Raw genomic sequence first — 25943 nt, forward strand, 5'->3', positions numbered from 1 at the left:
GACAGAAATTAGCATTTTCAGACCAACAATTTCACAATTTTAGTGAGGAAAATCAGCAGTAATCTTTATATTAAAACCAAAAAACTCACTTTTAGGGTGGAATGAGAATTAATCTTTGTTCGTAGACTGCAAAAATGAGCCTGATACAAGTCTTGCAATACAACTAGGGATGCACAAATGCATTGGTATATCAGCAGTATCAAGTGAAATCGGCTATGTTTACAAAGATCATCTATCAGCCAAATAATGTGGAATGAACAGATATCAGTTACTATATTTTATCGCTAGGTACAATCAATTTTATGCTGACATCTGGTATATCTGCTGAATCAAATGCAGGCTAAATTGTTACATTAAACACTGGTATAAAGCCTGATTTTTTTGTCAATAATTCGTGCATCTCTAAACAAAATGCTGCCAGTTATAAAGATTTTTCTGAAAGTATTTGGCAGGGTATCCTGATCCTATTCACACAGTTCAGATCGGAGCTGATATAAGAATTTTTTAATTGATTGCCAGGAAGCAGTTTGATCTGATCTGCCCAGCTGGTCAGTTATGTCAGCTCAATTTGCCGTAGGCTGTAAACACACAAGTAAGACAACAAAGCAGCAGGGATAGCAACGTTAGCAATTCCGTGGCTAAAATGTCAATGGTATGGAAATACTTTAAGCTTGAGAGCAAAAACAGCCCTATTTTCTTACGCCAACTTATGTCATAAGGACAGATGATATGTCATTTGATGGGATCTGGGACCATATATTGAACATTTCCATGGTTTAATGATGTATTCCCCTGAATCTACAATTTTTAACTTTTTTTCTGGTAGGGGAATGGGGGCTGGGTGGGGTGGTATTTCTGTTTTATCTGAAGTATATGTACTTCAAACGCAATTAATAAGCTGTGTTAAAGTTTTCATGCTGGTGCGTATCAGAAAACAAGTGTTGTGCTGATGCGTGGGTAACATGTCCATATAGGTCAATAATTCTGGCCTATGGATGTACACTGGTGTGGCTCTGGAAAGGCTGCACTGTTGATGCCTTCTGCATTGTAATTCTGTGTGGCTGGTAGAAGAAGATAAACATGTAAAAAGTGATTTTTCCTTTTACATTCACTGGCTTTCTTATCTAGAATTACATACTTTTAAGGATTTGTTTTGCAGAACACAATGTGGGATGTCACCCAAAATGTAACACAGTATTACATTAAGTCGTTCAACAGCTGGAATGTGCTGGCAATCTTATTCACTGTTTGTGTACCGTGATTGTCCTGTTATCCCAGATTCCTGCTGGATGATTTATTCATAAGAAACAACTAGACATATTTCTGTCAGCACAGCTGTTTTTAGATGCATGGATATTTCTGTTGCCAAGGCTACTGAGGAGGCTCGGTGTCTGTTGGCCACCTTACCAGACTCAAGTTAATCAAATGTAGCCTGTGTAGGTTTTTTCTTATGCCAAGATTTCCTTCTGTGAAGCCATTTAAAGTACAGAATGAGCCGGATTAAGAATAAATGTTTGCTCTGACTCGTCAGCTCACTGGATCATGACCTGGACCAGATGACAGTTACCCAAGTCTCAGAATAATCCCTCTATTACCTGCTGAGAAAAGCGTAATTCCAGATAAAGTAGGTTGATTATGAGCTCATTCTAAATGAATTTTCAATTCTTAAATCTTTTTGTGAGTGTTGTAGTGACAAAAGAGGAAGAAGTGAGGAGGAGGATTTACATGTAAGGCAGAAAGAAAAGAATCTGCTTCATGGTCTAAAAATTAGCAGGATTTATGAGCCATACATCACACACCAAATGCACATATAAAGACATCTTGAAAATGCAGATGAGACCTTTATGAGTACAATAAAAAGCAGGTAAACATAAAGACTGCTTTGTCATTTCTACTGCTAAATAGGGAGACGAGAAAGGTCACAGAGGCTGCAGGTGGAAAGCTAAATGTTAGCATGACAAGACAGGCTTCCATGGGAGCAGGTTAATAACAGAGATGCCACTCTGACGACTGACCTTTTTAAATCAGGGAGTGGATGGTATTTGCTGTCAGGAAGGCAGAGAAGTGCCGCTTACCCTTTTTAGCTTCCAACCCCAGTAATAAGGAGCTGTTTTTGAACTTTCTGTTTTTGACTCAACTATTCTGACTCAATTATTGTGGAAAAACAGGCTATTTGTCACTTCATCAAACACCTACTCATAAATACAGTCTGTCCACTCATCTCAGAGACAGCTAAGGAGCAGCGAGTGTTTAGTGTCACCTCACAGAAGCTGTTAAGGGTGGTGGAAGCTTTCAAACCATGTTCATCATGCAGATTTGTTCCTCTTTGGTCTAAACTCAGAGGCAGCACTGACTCGGGCACAGAAACCAAGCTCAACAGTCACAACATAACTTTGTTGAAACATTAAAATTATCTTTTACATTTGACTGCAATAGAAGAATGCATTTTGTGTTGCCTTTGTAACAGCTAGAAATTGCTTGATAAACTAATATTACTGAAGATTTAGTAATCTGATGCCATGCCAAATCATTATTAAAGCCAAATCCTGTTCTACTTCAGGACTTCAGGATAATGTTTCAACAAAGTTAGAGCAAATACCAAATGATTTTTTTTAAAGTAATGCAGGTGAGATATACAAACATCTTATTCAATGGAGAAGTCCTGCCTATGAAGTATTTTTCCCTAAAAGTGCCCTCCTCTGTTTGGAGAATATTTGAGCTATCATGTTTGTCTCCACCATCATCTATTGACCTGTTCAATATTTACATTTTTCTTCATCATATCCACATTCTTCTTTTTTTTAAATCAGAATTTACATTTGGACTAAGTACACAGAGAGCAGCTGGTCAAAAAAATCCTTTAAGCACAACCTCTGGTGTTTTTTCCCCACTCAGCAGAAAGTGACATTAATACAATTAGCTTAATGGTTCACACAAAGAGTGCCAGTGCTGTTTACACTAGCACAGGGAAGCTAAAATTGGTTTAGGAGATTAGCTGGAGGTCAGAAAAGGCTTGGTTGTGTAATGTGTGATTAGACCAGACTGTTGGTGTTAGAGAGATATCAACACAGACTACTAACAAAATCATCTGATCTTTAATGTTGCACAAAGTCTGTACAGATTCAATGAGAATCACTAAATTTGTCCTTTAATATTTCTTTTTAGTATTTGAAAGCAAATGTTTGAAAAGAAGCAAATTGTTTGCTTCCTATTTCATAGTCGGGTGCTGTGTGAGCAAAACTGCTCTAGACAAAATAGTGATGTAGAAATGAAACACAAGCACACATGCAAACATCCAGAGAGACGGATGCAGCATCCATTCTGTGTCAGCATAAATGGCAGTCCTATCTAATCTACTGTGGCTTTGTGAAGAGGAACCCTGCAGAAGACTCTCTAAAGTCTGACTGGGTCAGCAGAGAGCACCAGCACATTTAAAAGCATACCGAAATTGAATCATTTCAAGCTTGAAAACCTGTAAAGTTGACAGTTCATTTAATACATGTGGTGTCCATCTTCTAGACATTAGAATAAATATTTACTGTGTTTTATGAGGCTGTTATAGAAGTGCTAAAGGTAAAGCTGATGTTAGGAATGGATTCCTAAGTGTGTGGTAAACTGACCAGGAAAGCTACGTTTTCCAGGGAGCACTGCCAGCAGTTCCTGTATGTACCAGCATGCATTGTGTGCAAGCAACTGTGCAAACGCTTCATATTTTCATCCATAACTGGCTCAAATAATGTATGAATTTACCAGTCAAAACACTTTATATTAAACAGCCCTTCATAAATTCATCTGCATCATTTTTGCTGCTTGTGGTTAGGTTTCGATCTAGTTTGCACATAAGCTTATCAGAGAGTATCCAAGCTTTAATACGAAGGGGATGGGGGAAAGCTCTCTGTGGCTGAGCTGCAATTTAGGGTCCCATTTGAGCAATGATTACCAAATTTTATCTTAACACTAGAACTGCCATCAGGTAATGATGTGTAACTTTATATTGATTACATTTTAAAATGTGTCAGTCTTTGACTTTTCCTAAAAAAAACTTTTTTTTAGCACCTGGTGTCATGAAAAAATGTTTGCAGTAATCCAAATGGCCATTTCTACCTAGAACTGTGATTGGGGTAAAATTTACCCCATAGGAAACCACTGATTTTTCCACAGTTTTACTTCACCCAAGTAAACTATGGATTTTACAACTGAAGCACATTGTCTCCTTCTTCTCTTGCTGCACTGCTTAGTCACAAGTCATAAATCAACCTTCGACACAGATTCCACAGGCAAATAAGAGATTCATGAGTTTTAAGTGTCAACAGACTTGCTTAATACTTTTAGTGAAGAAGAATCTGGTGGTGGTGAAGTTTCAGGACTGCATAGTCCAAGGACAGATCATCATCCAACAGTGATCTTGGTCTCTATTTGTGGTTAGATGTTCATTGTGGTTAAAAAATGCTTATGATAGTGATTAAAATCAATGCACCCTAACAACAGGTACATTTTAATGAAATTCCTGGCAGTTCTAGTGTTAAAGCTGAATACTTATTACTTAGGAGAACTGCTTATCTACACATTTTTTGTTGCCCATTTCTGTGGTAAATGGAGGCCCCACCAATCAGAGACGTTGCTGTGACACTAAAGACTTGTGGGTAATGTAGTATTTGGGTTGAGATGATGAATAAACTATGTTTTTCTAAAAAGGAGGGTGATATCTTGCAAACTTTTGGCTACTGAAGGAGTGTATACCATTGAGTCACACTTGGGTAGCTTGTGGTTGGTCTGACTTGGCTACTTCTGATAATATGGCTATCAATCAAATCTGCTATGGAGAAAATGAATAGGATATTTTCTTTGGGAACCAAATTGTTAAGCCCTACTGTCCGCCAGTGCATCCATGCCATGGCCTGCAACACATTTTTTCCAGTCTGTTGCAAAACCTAACTAGATCCAGCACTAGGGAGCAAATGTTAGCCAAGGGTCTGGCAATAATACTACTGATCCACATGTTGTCATGAGTTCTGAGTATAGTCAGTTTACAGGGCCTTTCAGGGACCAGGAAATGTCTGTGAGTGGGCCTAATAATAACCTGTAGTTCTTCATGGCCACAACTCCAGAACTGACAGCACCATAAAACAAAAGGACTACAGATGTCTGCGGCTGCAGAGAGCACAGATGACTACAGGCATTTTTCAGAGATAAGATTAAAATCAAATTTCCTTTAATAAACACCCCTAGTGCTTTCATGTGTAAAATAAACAAGATTGCAATATCTGTGGAACTGCAAAAGCTCTGACATTCACTTTAATGTAGAAATATTATTCAGTGAAAGAATTTCAATTAATCACTTTAGATGAACATATACAACCTTTTAACTGTTCTCTGACATTCCTTTGCTGGCCATACAGTTTAGTCTGAATAATAAAGATCACCTGGTATGCCTATGATCAGATCTGATGGCTGGCATAATCTAATTTCATATATCTCTCTTTTAGGACTAGATAATATTCTACTGACAAAATATTCAAAGATTCTGAAAATCATTTATGGATTTTTTGCACAAAGATGAACTCAGAATTGTGTCACTTCCTTACAAGCAACATGGTGTGTGATGCCATGTGTGATATTTGTCATACTTGCGTCACAGCGCAGCACAGCAGTGTTGTGATTCAGGACTCAGTGATGTCTCTTACAAGAGCAGCTCAGTGCAGAGATGCATATGAGCTTGAGGCTATTCAAGCATTCAAGTCCACAAACAGAGACGGAGAAATTGGTGAATGGGACCATTCAAATGACTCTATTATGCCCCAACACAGTCACAGGAACCATCCATCTTCCAAACAAACAGCTCAAAAAAATAGGACTTTTTTTTCAATATTTACATAATCATGCAGAGAAAATACCTTAACAGAAAGAGAAACCAAACTGGATCATATTCCTGCATCTACAAAGCCATAAATGCTTGGTGCATTTTTAGGAATTAAGTAAAAGTACTCAGGAAGGACAAGTTTAAAAATGACATTCTTCAGCAGCTATGTAATACAATTATCCAAGTGTTTCTACAAAGCAGTTCAGGCCACACAAACTCATTGTGTTTTACAACAAAGCATCTTCACCCTCCCTAAGAGCCAACAATAGCACTGCAGAGATCTGTGTTATTACCAGATTACAGCAGATCTACTCAGATAACGGGTTAACAAGAACAAAGAGGCTGAGTTAGCCAATCACATTTCATTTCCCACGCAACATCAGAAACCATAGCTACAACCCCAGCCAATCAGAGGAGGGAGGCGGGGGGTCGTGCTGTGTGAGACAGCCTGAGAAAAACAACCAGAGAAAGAGTCCAGGGAAGAAAACTGATGAATGCAGTGAACACAAACTGGGGTAACCGGGGAAATCAGTCTGGTGACTGAAATGCCTTCAGACTGGGGTAGTGCTTTTTTTGTTAATCTTCACACACATAGAGAGGGATTTGTTCCTGTGCTATAAATGACCAGAACTGACAGTCTCTAGAAGGGGAGGAATGTTGTCACTTAGTTGCTTCAGTGCTGTCTCTGACAGAGTCATTACATTAGAGCTTTTCTCATTGTTACTTTTGAGGCTGAATGGCTGTAAACGTTGATCCACCCCAAACACTTTCCAGTCAACCAAAAACATTATTTCCTTTGTTGACACCTTGCTGATTTAACGGATACTCTATTTTTAATACTATATCTGCATAATAACCCTTTGGAATACTTAACACCTATAATGATGCTTGCATTTTCAAGCTTTTTAAGGTCTCCTTTCTACAGCATCTCTAAATGCACAAAATTTATAAATGTTTTAATGTTTGCAGCTGACTGACAAGAATAAAGCTGCTAAACTGCATAAAGGGTGCAGCAACTCAAACATCCCATATTGTTGATAAAGTAGCTTGATTTTAGCAAGATACCAACATTTTCACACTTTTTTAATTCAATCACTTTATTTGGCATGGAGTTACCAAGTTACATTTGTGCTTTTGCTAATGTATGAATCATTTAATATGCATTAACCCCTTGGTTCCCAAGGGGATCCAGGACCTGCAAGGGGGTACCTAAGATCTCAGGGTGGGGAGCACAAGGCTTTGTCTGCTCCGAGGTTATCAACTCTTAATGTAATAGCATTTTGGTTAAAAAAAAAAACAAAAAAAAAACAACATCCATCCATTGTCTACACTGCTCATGCTGTTCTGGGTCGTGAGGTGCTGAACCAGATCCATACTGTCATTGGGTGAAAGCCTGGGTACACTCTGGGCTGGTTGCCAGTCAATCACAAGGCTGACATATAGAGACAAACCTGGCAAACTCTCACTCACACCAATGGGCAATTTAGAGTCTACAACTAACCCATTGAGCATCTATTTTGTCTGTGGGAGGAAGCCGGACTAATTCAGTGGTTGAATTATCAGAAGCAGACGTGCAGACATAGACGGAGGTCTGGATGGACAAAAAAGGGATGCACAGACTGAAGGGGACAGCTGGACAGACATGCTTTTTTAATGAAGGTGTAATGTTGGTTTCAGGAATAGTTGTATTTCTCTTATTGGGTCATTAATTAGGGTCCATGCTGTAGGCTGTGTAGCCCTTTCTGATACCATCTGTTTCCGCCATGTTGTTTCCGAAAGATGCTCCCCCCGTAGGAGCAACCAGAGAGGGGTTTCGGTCTTCTGCGCTGACATCTTTTAAACTGAACCTGTTTGTTAACCCCGAATAGTTAGATGTAGCTTAGGATGTCATGATGTGTATGAGTGCGTGAATGTTTATCTCAGTGATCTCTTACAATATCACAAGTTTGTTTCAAGTACAGTCCTACTAATCTGACATGCAAGATAGACTGCTTCCCACAACCACTGTATGAGATATACTTCACATTCATCTGGGCAACTGCCTATTTAGTCTGTGTTCAGACAGAACCTTTGAAAAAATCTCAGAGGGTGACTACACTCATTTATTACGGGGCAATCAGAGTAGTGGGCATGCACAGCTCTGGAGACACTCATGTGGAAGCCATCAGCTGAAGAGCAAAAACGATGTTTCTGCAAAGAAAAGCTTTCAGGGCAGCTCTTTGCTCACCTTGTAATAAAGAAATGTGGTCCATTTTCATAAAAGCTGCTGCTATAGCCCAATCCAAGCTAACTGGAACCCCAGCCGCCATTCTTTACCCTGTTACAGTACAGCTAAACCCCGTCTGTACCCACCGCCTTGTTCTCGTCAAATGATGCTGATTGGTCCATCTGTTCTCAGACTGGGCAAAACTGCTTCTGATTGGAGCTTTAGCATGGTGCAGCTGCCTAATGACAGACATTAATTTAGTCAGTCCATTGGCTTTGCAAGGTTAAAGTGTGCAACCAAATACAATACAAATTAGGGATGCACCAAAAATTCAGCAACTGAAAATTTTCAGCCGAAAATGGTCCAAAAGTGCATTTTCGGTTTTTGGCCGAAAGACTTTTATCACCAAAACAACAAGGCCGAAACAAGTTGTGATGACGCAACCAAAAACCACGGCCAGCACGCGCTTGGATCAGTCGTTCTCAAATAGAGGTATGCGTACGTGAAGGCACTCCAGGGGGTGCGCAAGAATTTAGAATATATGCTAGCTATGTAAGAAAAATAGCTCCTCTCTTTGCACATCAGGAGCGACACAATTTTGCGAGTATATTACATTCTAAGATCACTTGTGCTGCGAACATCTGCGGTGTGTTTTCTCTGTCCTCTGATAAGCAGTGATATTTATTGGAGCAGAAGACAAAGGGATGTTTCTTCCTCTCTGTCCACTCCATCCGTAACACGGCACTTTTATGCACAGCCAGGACATTAGTGCCATCTTGTTTTACTGTTTCATTCACTGTGCTAGCCAAGGTTGTAAGAGGAGAGACTGGCTTTTCATTCATTTTATGTCAATATGATCAATAATAGTATAAGGGCACAGCTGAGGCTCGCTGTGAGAGGAGTTAACTCTCTCCACAGCGTACAGATTGGCTCACCTGTTAGTGTTCCAGACTCGTCAGAGGAGTCATTTCAGTGAGCTGGTTGATCCAGAGCATTTATAAGTCGTATGTCTGACATCAGAGGAGACTGTGTTGATAAATATTTCACTAGACTAAAGCCCCGTTAGTTTAGAAACAGCTCCAGCTGTGCAAGTAGCACATTTACGTTCACATGGACATGTCAGGCTGCCTGCTGCCTGTCTCCCTCTCTACCAGGCTGCATGAGGCAAAAACACAAGCACTGACTACAGACAGATACGAGAAGAGGACAAACATCAGGTGGTGTTGGAGAGGAGGACGTTTTTGTTCCTCTGTCTGCCTTAAAAATCGGCACCACCACCACCATGTGCGCTTGATGGAGTGAAACTGAAAAAATATCTGCAGCAATGTCACACTCCATTCATAAAAAGGTTCATGATTTATTTTTTGTGAATAAATGCTGATCTATAACTAAGTTCATGATTTCAGTTGGAGAAGAGATCTTTATTATGCTCCCAAAAAGGGGCACTAAGCTGTTGTTTTTATAATTTTTTTTAATTATTTACAGGTTTTTAGTTCTTTCTAGCTCTATGTTTTTATTTCCAAATTGTTCCAGAAAGACCACTGCAGCTGGGCAGTGTTTTGCACACTTCTGGGTTTAAATGGTTTTATGCCTGTCCACTCACAGTTTTCACTACATTAATATGAATTCCCACATTTAGTGATGAGAAGATCTACCATGAATTTAGTCATGCATTTTTTACATTTAAAATGTAAAAAAAAAAAGAAATCTAATATTTGTGATTTAAAGTGTTTTACAGTTACAAAGTTTGATAAATCAGACGGCTGTCACAGCACTCTTTAATGTCTTTCTTTTTGGCCAAAAAGCTTTGCGCTGTTTAGGGGGTACTTGGCTGAAAAAATACTTCACAGAGGGTACATGCCTGAAAAAAGGTTGAGAACCACTGATTTAATGTATACATGAGTGGGGTCAAGTTAAACATTTTATTTTGTATTTTATTTTATTTTATATTATGCATTGTTGGAATGTCAGTGCATAATAAATATTTACATAATTTTGTCATTGATTTATTCTTTAAAGCATTAATATTAATTTATGTGATTGCAATTGATTTTAGTGAGGTTAGTACACAGTCATAGCCATAAATGCACTGGTACTAATAATTGGCATAATAATTTATTTCGGTGTTTTGGTTTTCGGCCTTGGTTTCCTCATTTTCGGTTTTCGGTTTTGGCCAAGAATTTTCATTTCAATGCATCCCTAATACAAATAATCCTGCCCATCTCCATTGGTCACTCGTTTTCAATTGAGAAGTCTTGAGAAGCAAATCGGAGCTCTATAAGGTTTTACTACTTGATAACATACCACCGTTTTCTTTACACAGAATAATTACCTTACAAGGGAGAAAAGCTGTTAAAAAGTGTTGCAACAAGCCTGATCTGTGTCTCTGTGCATACCAGCACACTTTGAGTGGCAAAGCGGCCACTTGCTATTGTGCAACCATCCAAGTTTTTAGATGTACACTGGATTTTATCTACTTTGATTAATTAAAATTTCATTTGAAAGTCATGCTTTCCACATAGTACGAGTAGGTAGGTAGTAGTTTCTACCTGGTATTGTATTGTGTTGGGGTGTCTTTCTGTCTTGGTTGTAAAATGTGTTCATGCTATTCAGACTTCCCTTCTTACTCTTGTTAAGCTTCAGATTTGGTTTGCTTGCTGCTAAAGACTGATAAAAAGAAAAAAAGCAAAGGAAAGAACTGCCACAGGGGGTTGTCAATACTGTGATTACTGCAGATTTCATAAAGGTTTTTGCAAGAGTCAGTTAGCTTTGATTTTTCCCCATAAACACATCCTCGGCAGGTTCTTTGGAAAAACCCAAATTACTATATTTCATGTTTTTAAAGGGATGGGTGGGAAATTGACCTACTTATATTTGCTCTTACTCACACACAGAAGGGAAATATCGCTATAACAAAGGACATCCTCCTCTTATATAACCCCGACTGTGCTTCCAGGAATAAGTCTGAGCCAAGAGGGAGGAGCACATCCAAGTGAAGGCACACCCTGCCCTGACAGAGACAGCCGACACAGCCAGAGGAAACGGCAATTACCATGATGGATGTAGTCCACAATCACAGTGCGACTCATGTTTGGTAAATGTTGTTGTGTGACTATTTGTACAGTAGATCAGGGAAGAAGACAATCGCTTTGTGTAGAGGACAGAACAGCTGATGAATTCAGGGTCAGCAAGTCCAATTACCATCACTATATACTCTCCATTACCCCCATTCAACAGAAAGTACAGTACATTTAAGTTACAAGTACTGAAATAAATCAAATTATGCTCACTTTCTTTTTACAACAACACCATATCTCCTCTCTATCTGAATTACATGTGTCGCAATAACTGAGGTGTTACTGTAGGTCACCAACGAGGTAAGGTTTCCTTCTTTAATAAATTAATAAGTTTTTAATGTTCATATTTCTGGAATGCGGATGTAGATTTACATTAAGCTGCAAAAAAGTTTAACTAAATAAGTTATTCTGAGTGATTGACAGACTGTTAGATATCTTTTTTTTAATGTACCTGTTCCAACTCTTACAATTAGAAATAAAAACATATGAGATACTCAGGAAAATAAGAAAAACGGTAGGAAAAAAAAAAGATAGACATTTTGCTGACTCACAATACCCTCTGCTAATATCATACTGTCCTGTTTATTACAGTCACACTACAATGTCCTGTAACCAGCAATTTTTTTATTGCTATGTGCAGATAAACACAAATATCAGATACAGAATTTTAAAAATAAGATGTTAATACAACTCCAATAACTGCAGCTGGTTGGTTATAACAGCATCTCTAAATGTTTTTAACAGTATGATATATTTTAGAACTCATTTTTAAACTTTGATTAACAGTTCTCGGTTTTAGCAGTGTTACAGAACACAAACTTGTTTTTCATTTGTCCTCTGTTCGACACTCTCCTCTCCTGCACCAGAGAAACTGTCTGCAACTGTCTGGTTTTTGAGTTACAGGCTTGCTGCTCTGTGTGAGTGTCTCCGTGAATGTTCCTAACTGAATAAAAGGAGCTTTTGTTAGTTGGGCACATTCTTCATCTCCCTGCAGTGTCAAATGAAGCCTGACAAAAAGATTAGGAGAGCTAAAATAGGAGCAACGCTGAAACTGAACAACCTTGAAGTAGAGTCCGATGCTGATGCTGATACCGATAATGGGGGCTAAAAAAAAAAGCCGATATCAGATATATATGCCGATAACTGATATTTTGGCTGATATATGAAATAAGAACATTGATATACACAGGATATATACTGTACATGAACACAAATGTGGACATGTGAATAACCAGTTGCATTTATCTTTGTTTATTTCACAAAGACGCAACTTAGATGACATTAAAACGCTGTATAATAGTCTTATACTGTGGCTATGGACCATATTAGACAGGAAAATGATAAATTGAGGGCCATAATTACATTTAGTTCCTGACACTCATCCTCTGTACATTGAATCAAGTAGCTTTGAGGACAGGGCTTTGAGAGCAGGGAGATGTAGCTGACATGCAGAAAACTCGCACCCTGTGTGAAAGCCGCACTGGCAGGAACCGGAGCTGACTAGTGCAGCACACACAAGCAGCAAAACACGATCCCAGTCTGAAACAAGCGCTATACCTCTACTCTGCTGCAGTCGAACTGCGTGAGGACTAGGCTGCTTGTGAGTGCTTAGGGACGGAGAGGGGCCAACGGCAGCAGCGCTGCTCTGTGAGAAGAGCAACGATACGTGCTTTCATGTCAGAGTCTCCAAAACTCTCCAGTAACACCAGAAAAAGTTGCTAGGTCTGTTGCTAGTTGCTTTTTTGAAAAAGAGTCGCTAGAGGGGTCTGTAAACTCGCTAAATATAGCAACAAAGTCGCTAAGTTGGCAACACTGAGTGAGGGAGAGCTGCTGCTGCACTCTGCATCTGAGGAGGAGAGGCCAGGCTCTCGGGCTGCATTCAGCATGGAGACACACAGAGCGACAGGAGCAGAGACAGCAAAAAAATTAATATATCGGCTACATATTGGCCAGTGTTGATTAATCTGTGAAATGCTATAATCAGCCCAATTAATCAGCCTGTCGATAAATCGGTCGGGCTCTACCTTGAAGGCTATGTGGGATTTTGTGTTCATCTTATTAACAAACATGTTTCATATCACATTGTGTCTTTGGTTGAGATGATATTCATTGTTTCACTAGGATGTCAACACATGCAGACTGATAAGTAGAAGAAAAAATAGGAAACAATCAGGAAATGATCCTTTGTTACATAGCCCACACTGTACTCAGAGTGGACATTTTCCTATCACCAGCCAGCTGAGGGATGAAAAGTCTGTCAAACCAGACAAAACAATAGGTCAAAAATACCAAATTCACAGTTCAATACTTTCTAAATCTAAGAGTTTGTAGTATTTTTATTCTTTACCATTAATGACTTTAACTTTGCAAAGCCGATGGATCGGCCAGATTCCAAGTCTGTAATCAGGCAGATCCATCTTGGAAAACTTTAGTCTGAAAACATAGTGCATGGTCTGAGAATGAGCTGACCAATCAGCATCATTTAAGGAGAATCAGGCTTGGTTTAGTTGTAGAGCAAGCTGGTCAACAATGACTGATGGTAAGGCAATAGTTGGAAAGGAGCCATACTGGCAGTCTTTGGCAGAACATCCTTTGGTAAAAGAATGGCAAAGAACCACAGTGAAGGTTTTTCTAAGTGGAAAGGATATTTTTGCTATACTCACAGTCAGGTTCATGAGTTTGATTCACTTAAAAAAAATCTGAAAAAAGATTTTGAGATCTCACAAAATTAAAATGTCAAACAATTTCACATTGAGGTGTAAAACTGTCTTGCAAGATTAGCAGTTAGAGGTCGTATCTCACTAACCTTGCAATGAAGATGGATTAGCCAGATTCCTTGTCTGTCATAAGGCAAAGCAATCTTGCAAAGCTCTGGAGCTGGGGCAATAATAAACATATTCAATTAAATAAAGTTTGGTAATACTTTAACAGAATTCCAACAGCATAGTGCTCTGCAAGCTTGCAGGGCATAAACAGCATTTAGAAGTGAAATGGCCATAGGTATCATTGTTTTAGTAAATCATATCCTTCCTGGAGACTGATGGATAGGACCCAAAGACATTAAATCAGTCCGTATTTATGTATTATGTCAAGTATTGATTCACTGATTCTTTGTCTAACGTGTTTTCTCTTTTCTGTAATTTCTTTGCTTCTACTTTAGACTTAAAATTTCCTTGTTGTGGGATAAAAACAGGCTCATCTTATCTTAAAAGTGCAATATCATCATAAATAAATGATGCACTGGTACAGAGTCATTAGTGGAATTACATCGATTGCTATCCTCCCCTGACCTCACAGCTCTTTTTCACATCATGAGATTCAGGGTTTGCTCTGGTGAAATGAGCACTGAGAAAACTTATCTGAAAAGTTGTTTTTCTTAGAAATTCCTAGACCTTAACTCTAACCTTAGTCTTAAATAGATTTTTGGGGCCGATGCCAATAATGATAATGGGGGCTAGAAAAAGCCGATATCCGATATATCCGCCAATATCCGATATATTGGCCGATAACCGATATTTTGGCTGATATATGAAATAAGAACATTGATATACACAGGATATATACTGTACATGAACACAAATTTGGACAAGTGAATAACCAGTTGCATTTATCTTTATTTCACAAAGATGCAACTTAGACAACATTAAAACGCTGTATAATAGTCTTATACTGTGGCTGTGGACCATATTAGACAGGAAAATGATAAATGGAGAGCCATATTTACATCGCTGTGGCAAATATGCACATAGAATATGTTTACAATGTGTTTCTTGATAACCCTGAGGAAGGCCACAAGCTTAAATGTGCCTGTTTTATTAAGTTGTTCTCTAAAAATCTACTATTAGGGAAACTTTCTGTCTCCACACTGGTAGAATATATCACAGGAAAGATAAACACCCTAGGAATGCTTTTCTGGTTTGTGCTTTTCAAAGTAAAAGCCCAGTTTAGCATTTCTGTAGAGAAACTCTGTTCCCTTGAATAGAATGCTTTTATTTTGAATAGTTCCCGATACATGTCCTCTGTACACTAAATGAAGTCACTTTAAGAGCAGAGCTTTGAGAGCAGGGAGATGTGGCTGACACGCAGAAAACTCGTGCCCTGTGTGAAAGCCGCACTGGCAGGAACCGGTCTGAAAACTCACTAAATATAGCCACAAAGTCACTAATAGGTCGTTTCCACTGAGCGGTCTGGCTTAGTTTGGTGCGGTACGGCACACTTCTTTTGGCGTTTCCATAGAGAAAGGGTCCCAAAAAACCGACCCGTACCGTTCCACTTTTCGGCACCCTTCCTTAGGGGTGCCAATCTTACCTAACCGTACCAAAAAGGTGGAGCTACACACACAACAATAGGGGCTGCACTGATGTCACGTCAGCGCGCGACTCAGCTGCTCGCCTCCGTACTTCAAAGACAGAAGTCTGCTGTGAGAAGAGGGAGAAAACAGGAGAAAAATGGACTAATATCTGCCTAAATGGGAAATATTTGGACTTGATGGAGATCCAAACTGTTTTCTAGTCAATGGATATTGGTATCTGGCCACAAATCAAGTTTCCTGACATTTATCTGGATGATTTTAAGAATACAAAGCAGAATCTGAAGGCTCACATCAGCCTGATCCATCCGCGATGGATGAGAAACTAAATTAATGCAGACATTTTGTGAATATGAAGCCTTTGAACAGTTCACTCTCATCTGTAACTAGTTATTAATCTACGTCTTACGTTAGGTAACCTGTGAAAACATCGCTCTGTGGTTGTTGAACGGGCTCGTAAAACTTCAGGCTGCAGACTATTTTTAAACGAGATCAGCACACCCCGTATTTCTGACTTAATCTAGCTTGATTTAAACACCAGCTGAACTTTTACTTTATTTTCAATGCGGTGAATTCTCACAGTACAGCTCTAAACTTTCATATTTTGTCGTATAAACTGTTCTAGACTAGATATATTCACATGTTAACGTAGCGTTACAATTCAAACCGTTTCTGTACACATATTTCATCAGCTGAAGATCTTGTACTGACAGTGGTTAACATTAAGATGTAGTTATTTTTTTAAAGCACTTTCAGCTGAAATAAAGCTGTTTACTGCTTATTCCGACTGAATTCTGTCACTCATCTTTTCTATAACTCTGCAGCTGGAAAAGCTGATTCACGCTGTCTGTGACTTTACATGCATGCTTTTACAGCCGCGCCCACCCAAGTGAGAGCACGGGTGTCTGTGGAAATGGAAACTATTTAGGGGTTTAGTGTACCAAACCATACCAAACCAAACTGAATCAAACCGGACCCCCTGATAGAAACACGGCTTAAGTTGGCAACACTGAGTGAGGAGAGCTGCTGCTGCACTCTGCGTCTGAGGGGGAGGGGACAGGCACTCAGGCTGAGTCCAGCATGGAGACACACAGAGCGACAAGAGCAGAGACAATCCCTGCAAAAAAACTTAATGTATCGGCTACATTTTGGCCGATGTTGATTAATCTGTGAAACGCTATAATCGGCCCGATTAATCAGCCTGCCAATAAATTGGTCGGGCTCTAGTCCTAAATATCACGTTATGTTCCCTTTATGTTAAATCCTTGTAATAGTCACACCTTAATTATCCCCTTTAACCTTTAGGCTAACTTGTCTGTCCATTAAATTCCCTGTGCATTCCTAACGAGCTCAAGATTACCACCTGACCTTGATCCCAGCTTCCCTGAAGGCTTACAGACAGCTTCCTTTCTCTGTCTCTCTCTCTCTCTCTGCTTGAACTTGAAGAGCTTAAAGGTGCTTGCATAACAGTGCTAGCATGCGGCCATCACCGACAGGTATTAGTGTTAGCTGACATCCAGCCTCAGCAGGAGGAACGTGGCAAATTACAGTCGAGTCATTACCATGCAAATGAGGGAAATTTACAGCAGATCAGCTTGATTTCCAGAACAAACTTGCAAAAGTTATATCTTCTGAAACCTTGCCAGAAACAGCTGACACTTAAAGAGAGGAAGAAGTTCAATGAAAATATATTTCTCTTATCTCATTGAGAAATAGCAGAATCATTCAACATGTGAAAATACATAAATCTGGACAGTTATTCTCACAAAGTTACAAAGATAAAACTGGAAAAATGTGGATATATGGTCTCCTTCGAAAAAAAAAAAACTAACAACTTAAACTTGCTTTGATCAAAAGATGGTTTTATCATGAGATAAAAATCACATTTGCATGCTTTGAATGACTGGACTCATTGCTCTGTCATATCTAATTGTCCTGAAAGCCATGGCAGCATGTGCAGCCATCATTCATTTTAACATGAGCACCTGCAATTTACTGATTGTGTGACTGTCCAGTGTGAAAGCATCAGTGGAAAAGCTGATACTGCACCTGGGCTCTGTGGTAAATTTTCAATGACAACCAAGCTGTAAAAAGATGGAATTTTCCTGTTTTCTAGTTGCTCAATTAAGACTAGTCTAAAGGTGAGAAAACAAGACCAGTTAAAATCAAGCACTGTTTACTTCATGTTCTCTGCAGGTAAACATTACCAAATTGACTGCCAAGTTGTACTAACATTAGCTCAGCTAGCACCGCTGGCCTTTGGTCCTCTTTGCAGGTTAATGTGCCTGTGCTGTATACGGTTACTCATCGCTATGGTTGATTTAACCTGGCACAGCTTCCACACAACTTTTACCTCAGTTTTCTAGAACAACATACAAAATGCTGTATGTTCACTGCAGAAAGGAAAGAAGAAAAGCCCCAAAGTTACAGACAGGGACTCCAACTCAGTGGATAACTTCATTAATGGTGCAAATTTACCTCACATCATAAACAACAATCATCCTCCAGAAACATAACCAAAAGAATCTGAGCAAGGGTCACTAACAACAGGCAACATCCAAACACAAACAAACACATCGAGCACCCTCTGCCCAAGGGCATGATGGGGAGCTATGTCCACATATCTCCAGAGATTTGATTTGAGTGGGCAGAGCTTAGATCAATTAACTCTTTACAGACATTCACCCTTAGTTCAAGACAGCAGAAAAATCCACGATGACACAAAAACAGTTTTGTTTGCAAAATAGTGGAATTTCAAAAAGAGGATGCAATTAGTTGCAATTAATTACAGAAATTCCAATATTATTTGTGACTAAAAAAATTATCCTTTGACAGCCTTTATAAAAATATGAATCATTTGTTTAACCGTCTGTTAATCTGGAGGCCATTAGCAAAAGATGTGATAACTCTTTTAATTAATACTGCTGTTTTCAAATCACTTTGGAGCTCCGTCTATTGATTGTTTTCACTACCCATTAGTTTTTCATTGTAAAGAGTATGGCTTTCTCTTCAAATTTCCTAAAATAGTGCAAAATACTTGATTTACAAACAGTTCAAGGGCATGTTTTTTACATGTCTTCTGCCCAATTAACAGATCAAACCCCACATCAACTGACCAATTTTTGACTGAGTATATCCTAAATTGCATTCATTAAACTAAGTTTAATTTAATTAAACTTTTGACTTTCTGCCACTTTGGCTTTAGTCACAAATAAATCAAAGAACAGCATTGCTATACTTCCACATATAGAGTACGAGTCAAATTTCCTGACAAAGATTAAAGGGCTGAAATCTTGGCTACATCAAAACAAAATATCATGACAAAAATATCTTGTTTCAAAGCTGCAGCTCTCCTCCATCTCATAGCTCTCTCTCTCTCTCTCTCTCTCTCTCTCTCTCTCTCTCTCTTTCTGTGCTGACTCTGGCTCTGTCTCTCTTCTCCTCTTTCTCTGGTCAGTTTCCAAGCACCCCTGGCTCTCTCTCCAGCCTTATTTCGATCCATAATGCCTTTTCCCTCTTCCCCTCCACCCTCAGCTTCAGTAAATCCCTGCTCCACTTTGCTTTCATCCATCCACTGTGAGCACTGCAGCCTCATACATCTCTCCTCTGCTCAATTCTGCCTCTATAATCATCTTCCTCTCTCTTTTCATCTACTGTATCTTCTCACTCCCTTCCCATGCTGCTGAACACAACCAAGATGGAGTGCAGATGGTTAAAGCAATCCCACAGTGCTTTTAGAGTAGGAGGCCACAACAAAAACATAGTCATGGCTGTTATTCTATCATCACATGATTACTTCCAAAATGACTCCCAATATTAATCTATATAGTCACTGTTACTTTCTACAGTTTTGCCAGATTTGGCCTGGCAATCTAGCAGCTCTGACAAACAGCAGATGGATCAGCTCAGCTTCAGCAGATTGAAGATGGGGAGGGGGCGAAATTATATTCCAACCTTGGTTCAGAAACTTTGCCTTATGTGTGGATACTATTTTAGCCAGAGCTAGGATTGAGTTTTGTCTATGAATCTTAATGATTCTCTGATTCTACTTTTGGATTTCCCCTTTTATTACCACCAAGTAAAAAAAAAAAGAATGAAAAAAATGGTTGCAAAACTATACTTTAACTTTCACATTGTAGAATTTCTTTACATCACATTTGAAACCAGAGGTTTGGTTCCATAACTCAACATTTATTTGACTCCAGAGTAATCACCGTATCACACTACGGTTTACAGGGTGCTAGTCTCAGCTCAGGTGATGTGGCAGTCTACTTAAAAATTACAGAAATGAATTTCATGTCTATCTAGATGAAGAATGGTTACAATTATGCGAGTACTTGTTGTTGACTTACCCAGTCAGGTAAAATTTCACAACTCATTAGACGACAACAGTTTAATAGAGTTGGTACTACCTGCACCATGTCTGCTGTGACCACAAAAAGTGCGGTCTCATGATATGTGATATTATGCCAATAAAGAAACTTGGCATTACTTGCATTCCATAAAAAAAGATTTTGATGCTTATCCTCATGTTCTTAGGGCACAAGGAGAAAACCAGCAGAGACAGACAGCAGGCAGTCACACATCACACCATTTGTTATCCATGTTAGCATAAGACTGCGGTCATAGTCGTGGTCACAGAGCTGTTTAACTCATTGAGTGCCATTGACGTATATATACGCTCCCTGTGAGTAATTTTGGGGCTTCTGGGATATGTAGTCGGCACACGGAAGAGATGGTAGATCAAAGCCACTGAGATCAGAGCAGGAAGTAGAGACTCCGGGATGGAGGTAATCTAAGCTAAAAGTTCTAAAATACTCAGTATCAGCACAAAATGGCCCCCCAAAAATTGAGGGAGTCAAGTGGCCAGTTTGGCCAGAAGATGCTGGAAGAAACTTTAAGCTTTTGTGTGAGAAATCGCTTACTCACTGAAACCAAAAGCGAATCCAGGGATCAGGGCGGTCATTCATCTGCCTCGGCCGGCCAAGAGGCAAAAGAACGCCGCGAGGTCTCCCCCGTGCGTCAGAAGAAAAAGGCAGCCTCTCGCCAGCTGGATGCATACAGTGATGACACTTCAGAGACGGACTTTTCCGACCCAGACTCTGAGGAATGGCTGCCAAGTGAGCAGAGTGGAACTTTTTCTCCATCCCAGAGCGATGGAGGTAAGTTAACATTAGGAACCCACTGATTATTCAGCCAAATTTATCAAATGAAATCATCACTCATGCGTTCACTCATGTGATTTCAGAAGCAAACTTGAGAGAAGAGCAAGCATGCAGTTCTACAACACCATCTGTTGGCAGAAAAAGAGGTTAGAACAAAAAAAAATTCTATTAGAGAGTATACATAATATATATAACATATTAGGCCTATATATTATATTACTTCTATAATTTACAGGCAGTGCCAGGGAACACGCAAGCAGGAGAGGACGTGGGCGTATCGGGGGTCCCGTGGTGGCCGTCCAGTTGTTTTGTGCTGTATTTTGTATTTATTTTTATTTATTTTACAATAAAATAACATTTATAATACAATTTTCAGATGTCTTTTATGTTATTGAAGGCAAAATTATAACATTCAAATCACTTTTTTGCTTGACAGACTTTCACAAAAATGCATTTTTCTCAGCTTTCTAGAAAAAAAGTGGTCTTTTTGGTGAAACTAGCCTCTATTCAACTTCAGATAAATCAAGAATGGAACAAGCTGCAAACAAATGTTTTTTTCCATGATGAAATAGAGAGATTGTTCCTTCATTTGAGCTATTCTGTGTTTTCAGAGTCATAGTCAAAATATTCTGTGGGTCTTGAAAGATGACCCAAAATGACCAAAAACGTTGGCACAAGCCGCTTTCCATTTGATAAAAGGGCTGGCACTCAATGAGTTAATGCTGTGATATTTATGTGATAGATGCCTGAAGTTGAACTTTTGGAGATAGCTTTTATGCTGATATTTCCAAAGGCATTTTAGCTGACAGCGGTATCAATACCAATATATACTTCAATATATATGAAGTTCAGACTTAAAACCCCAGTCCTTAAAACACTGGAAAGATTAAGGACACAAAAAAACAAACCTCAAACCTCAAAATTTAAGTTCAACCCTCTACCTACGGAGCTGGCACCGCGCTGTGTTTTATATGTCCAGAGTATTATTACCATAACTCTGTCAAAGGTGTTGGAAAGCTGAGAACTGTGGGCATGCGCGCATATATGGTTCTTGACGGTACTCGCAACCATATGATGTGGGCATTCATAAAAAAAAAACACCAGAAGCATCGTCCGACCGCTACAAAGATTCTCAACACCGCAACTCCTTGAAAGTTTGCTTAATCTAAAAAATTCCAACGCTGATAGAGAGCTGAGAATCACATGAGCGATCCAAAGGCCAATGCAGAGAACGATGCAAAGAAAGGTACTGAAAATTATGACCCCCATCCATGGGGTCAGATCACTCCTGGACATGGTCCGCATCCGCTGCCCTTCCTTTTACCACCCCAGACAACATCTGGCAGTGGATGAGAGGATGGTTGCCACCAAGGCATAAAAAAATACATGAAGGCAAAGCCAACAAAATGAGGGCTGAAGCTGTTTGTGTTGGCCGATGTGAATGGATACACAGTGGAATACATCCTCTACACGGGAAAGGGTACCACGCCTGTCTCAGGGAATGGGCTTTCCTTTGATGTAGTTGTGGAGCTGGTGAAGGAGTATTTAGGGACTGGCTACATCATATGCATGGACAACTTTTACACCAGCCCCCTGCTCTTCCACCACCTCATCCAGGAGGGATTTGGTGTTTGTGGCACATACCAGGAGGGGAGAATCGGCATGCCAAAAATGAAAGAGAATGTGCTGGACAAAAGGGCATCAAGGGGCAGCATCCGATGGATCAGAGATGGTGACCTTCTGTTCATCAAGTGGAAGGACACCCACGAGGTCTCCCTCTGCTCCAGTGTCCACCCAGTCTAACATGGGGACATGGTGGAAAGCTGGGAAAAGACTGGTGAGCAACACTGACAAGTCTCCATCCCCAGACCCACATCAGTGACTGAATACAACAAGTATATGGGAGGAACTGACACGTCTGATCAAACACTTGGAACCAGATCAGCCCACCGCAAAACTGAGACGTGGACCATCACGGTGTTCCAGCATCTTGTGGACATCTGTGTGACCAACAGCTACATAATCCACAAGGAGGTGTGTACCACTTAGCAGCAGGCACACATGACCCGGCAGCAATTCCCAGAAGGGCTAACTGCACACCTACTTGGAACACCACTGAAATGCTGTCCTCCTCCACCAGCCACCCACCACTTCCCTGACCCCACAAGCAGTGGGAATACAGCTAGCCAGCGGTCTACCAGGGGGCGGTGAAATTGCAAACTTTGCAAAAGGAGCATCAGCTGGATGTGCAAACTTTGCAATGCACCACTGTGTCTGCAACCAGACAGGAACTGCTTCAAGCAGTTCCATATTGAGGGATCAGCTGATGAATAGATATTGTAATATTTAATTGTGATAGTATAAAGTTATGTTGTTATGATTATAGTGTTGTTGTTTTCTTGTTGTAGTTTTTATATTTGACTTGAGAATGTGGAGAATGCACTTCTTCTGCGTTTGTATAGTTATCGTTTGCACTTTTTTTTGCACACACATGTATAGGTTCATATTTCAACTGTTAAACCAAAACTTCATGTGCAATAACAATATGTTAGTTGAGAATGCATTTTTCCACCTTTATTTGCACTATTTTTCTCCTATGTATATACTTATCTTTTGCACAGCCAGAGTCCTAGACTCAAAAAATGACTAGTGCTTGTTGTAAACATGTATAGGTTTACATTTCAAATGTCAAATCAAAACTTCATGAGCAATAACAAAATTTCTTCTCATAAAAGCCATGAAAAACAAATCCATTTTTCTTGTTTTTCTTCTTTTAAACTGCTGACAATTGCGGCAAGTTGTGTCCCCCTCATTTTAAGATCATTTAGACTACCAAACAGGTGCAGTAAGGAACCTGTCATGGATTAAACTGGTCACCAACTAGGGGATTTTCTTTTTCTTTTAAACCTGAGAAACCAATTGATTGGTTGGTGCCTGGGTGTAGTTTTTTCCTTTGGTTGAGTTAATTTATAGACTACTATCTATAGCCAATAGATTGATTGTTAATATCAGCAATTTTTTCCATAACAACCGTAAAAATAATTAACTTTTTAGATATCTGCCGAGAATGATATCATACTGATAATATTACTCATCCCTATTTAATGCCCCTGTAATGTTTTGCCCTCACCATGACAGACGGAATAGAATGAACTAGACAGTGAAAATGTTGACCGCTCTCTCCACTGGGTCAGATGTTGCCATTACTGTCATTTCAGTGGACTGCTACCCTACAGTCATGCAGTAAGGAGAAGCTGCACATGGCAGAGAGCATAGCAGATCACCAGGAGGTATGTGTCAGATGTATTTTCAACAACAAAAAACATTTTGTGAATAATTGATAGGTTTTTAATAAGTTTTTTGATAAGTCACTGACAGCACTTGAAAATCAGAATAACTGAAAGTGCCCATCCCTACTCTAGACATGGACAGTGGAAAGTGAACTGGCACCTATCCAGCCACCAGATCATATTCCACATTTTGGTCCTAACCCAATTTAGTCTCAACAGACTGAGCTACTGCCGCCTCAAGATTTTCTTTAACTCTTAATTCAGCGTATTTAACTACATTACAAAAAAACGTCTGTTATACATTTCAGCAACAATAAGTTGACCTTGTTAAAATATATGCATATATGAATGGGTATTTTAAGATGTGTCAGTATGCCATAGTGTATAGATTCAGGCTCTAGTCATTGTTTATCAAAATGAAATGCTATTAGCTCTACAACTCAGAGATCAGTTGACTTTATTTCTAGTTAATGTATATCATTTAAACTGCAAAAGGCAGACTGAAGATGCCAACACAAGATCTCCAACACCACAAAAAAGTGCATAATAACAGCAGTCTCACATCTACAGTGAATATCTGTCACATTTTTCTTATATTAACTATTTATCAAAAACCCAATAAAACTGTTTATTCATTTAAATTTCTAATTATCTGCCATATATTAGGTGTATCATTTAGTGATTCTTGACTTTCCTCCTCCTCAGCTGAGCATTAATCTCTTCATCAGGCTGAATGTTTCTGCCAGTAACTGAAAGTGCAGAGGCAGCAGAGAAACACTGTCTGTGGAGTTAGATAATTAGAAAGCACTGAAGCATTCACTTCAGCTTTCAGCTTGTAAAAGTTTATGGCATTCATTTCTGATCGAAACATTAAGATCTGTTTGAAACTTTCAACCACTCATTCTACATTTCTACCCTCATTCTGCAGCTGAACTAGTCAACATCTAATTACAAGACTGTAGTTTACTTCCACACAACAGCAGAGCAAATGTCCATGGTACTGATGGTGTCCCTGAAGCTGCCAGTGCTCTTTCACAGTGAGACAAATGAGCACAAAATATAAGGACTGGGCAATATTAATCTACTGCAGCAATAAACACATGCACAAACTCACACATACACTCACACCCTCACAGAAATGTCCAGACAGTCTTCTGGGTGCCTTTTAACCAGTGAAGCATTACAGGCCTAGAGCTAAAAAAGGAACTAAACTATCATAACAAGCAAGAAGGAAAAAGACTCAAACCATGGAGCCGCTCATGCACCATGCACATATTTGTTTTCCTCCCATGAACAAAAATAAGGGTTGGGTTCTTACTTTGACACTAAATCATAGTGCCAGCTGCAGAAGAAAATATACTGGTCTTTAACATATTGGTTAGAGTAGAGAAGCCACAAAGAAATAAACACAGCAGCAGAATGAAGAGAAGAATAAAAAGTACTTCAGTGGTAAACTTTTCATCAACCTCTGCTTTTACTTTGACACATGCAGCCGGAGAAACAAATATCCATTATAAGAACAAGTCATAAAAGAGCAATCAAAGTTCAATTTACTAAAGTTTATTTTATTTTTATATATGGTAAGGTAAATGATGTTCATAAAATACTTAAAAATAATAAGGTACTGTTCAAGGCAAACAGTGATTAAAAACAGGCACATTAGTAAAGCCTATTTTAATGTCACAGTCATGCTATCACATATGCAGGAGTTTTTAGACTAAAAGTTGGACTGTATGCAACAATATCAGATCAGGCACCAAGTTAAATTCAAGACCTCTCAGATTTGACTGCTATTAAAAAATAAGCTACATCACTAAAAAGAAAAACAATTTTTCAATGACTCCACTCCCTCAGAAACAGCAAAGGACCCCTATCAGCCCCCTGAGGAACTCCAAGAACCCTCTCATCATAACCCTGGGCAGATATGTTGCATCAACATTAAAAGCACGTTCATGCCAAGGCCAAAACACTGCAGGTGGGCTTGGGCAGCTGTGAAGACACCCTTATGTAAGACTGACTGGTTTATACAGCATTTT

The 25943-nt window shown here is 39.3% G+C and overlaps 1 protein-coding gene across 4 annotated transcripts in view; it reads right to left on the reverse strand.

Moving 5' to 3' along the window:
- rusc2 (RUN and SH3 domain containing 2) overlaps positions 1–25943 on the reverse strand; it is a 63744-nt gene that overhangs the window by 31031 nt on the left and 6770 nt on the right. Inside the window, exon 1 of one of the 4 annotated variants that reach the window (XM_041787006.1) lies at positions 20382–20510. The exons of 1 other annotated variant lie outside the window; for it this stretch is intronic. The gene's annotated coding sequence lies outside the window, so the exon portion shown is untranslated. Of the gene's footprint in view, positions 1–13949; positions 14023–20381; positions 20511–25943 lie in introns of those variants that run through there. 2 more of the 4 variants (XM_041787004.1, XM_041787007.1) reach the window with 2 other exon arrangements.

Source organism: Cheilinus undulatus, linkage group 5 (genome assembly GCF_018320785.1).
Source record: "Cheilinus undulatus linkage group 5, ASM1832078v1, whole genome shotgun sequence".
Lineage (NCBI taxonomy): Eukaryota > Metazoa > Chordata > Actinopteri > Labriformes > Labridae > Cheilinus > Cheilinus undulatus.